This window comes from Micromesistius poutassou (assembly GCF_964030765.1).
Source record: "Micromesistius poutassou genome assembly, chromosome: 11".
Taxonomy (NCBI): Eukaryota; Metazoa; Chordata; class Actinopteri; order Gadiformes; family Gadidae; genus Micromesistius; species Micromesistius poutassou.
The window spans coordinates 9,764,945-9,765,971 of record NC_140281.1 but is presented as its reverse complement, the minus strand read 5'-3'; positions in this window follow the sequence as shown (position 1 = coordinate 9,765,971).

Below are 1,027 nucleotides of genomic sequence, written 5' to 3'. Positions count from 1 at the left end.
TGGTGAATGAGCGTATTGTAAATGGGGGTTTTCTGTGCAGGGGCATCGGTACTGGGGCATCTGTTTGCGTCTTCTTCTTGTTTTCCATTGAGTGTGTTGTTTTGAGTCCTCCTCAGTGGTTGATTGGTTTATAGGATGGTCTACCGGCAGAGTACACAAACATGTGTGTGTATGTGCAGGCACACACATGTGCACATACACGTACACACACACACACACACACACACACACACACACACACACACACACACACACACACACACACACACACACACACAAAAATAAATAACCTTGGCTGGAGTATCTTGTCCACATTCAGAACACTTGAGTGCCATTTACATATTTCCCCATGGACCGCATCCACCACAGACTCAAAACATTATGATGGCTTTGTTTTGAGGAAAGTTCTGATTGCAACCGTCATGCTGCATGCAAAGAGTAACTAATACTTAGGGGTAATTGAGCCAGACTTAACGAAATGAAACCGAGCAAACAACCAAACAGAGAGAGGAAACACAAAAATGGAAAGAAACGGCGTCTACATGTTTCATTGTGGAATCTGTGATCCGGGGCTATAAACGCCGTTGAAAAACTAGTATTTACGGACGTATTTAGGCCACAGTTACTGCCAATGCAGCACTCTGTGATGTACACTCACATTTGCATATATTATGACTTGGTGTGGGGCTGTGCAAACGGATTTCTTAATTAGGGATAAAAAGTGATCTATCTCCTCTCCCCTCCCCCCCTCCACTTAAGTTTTTCTGCGCGCCGTGGTGGTGGAGAGTGCGGCTGTCGACAGGGAATTAACTCAACAAAAGCTTCCCTTCGCACTGACGACGCACAACTTCCGCTGCTCGGCCCTAATTCCCTGTGTTTTCGCCCCCGCTAGTGAGCGCGCCGTGATTAACGCCTGGCTTTGGGCTCCGGGGGCTTTGAGACGCTTCAAACCAGAGTTGGAAGGATAAATGCGATGGGACGTTTCTGGGTTGGGATGGCTTGGTGCTGGATGGGGGCACTGTGTGTG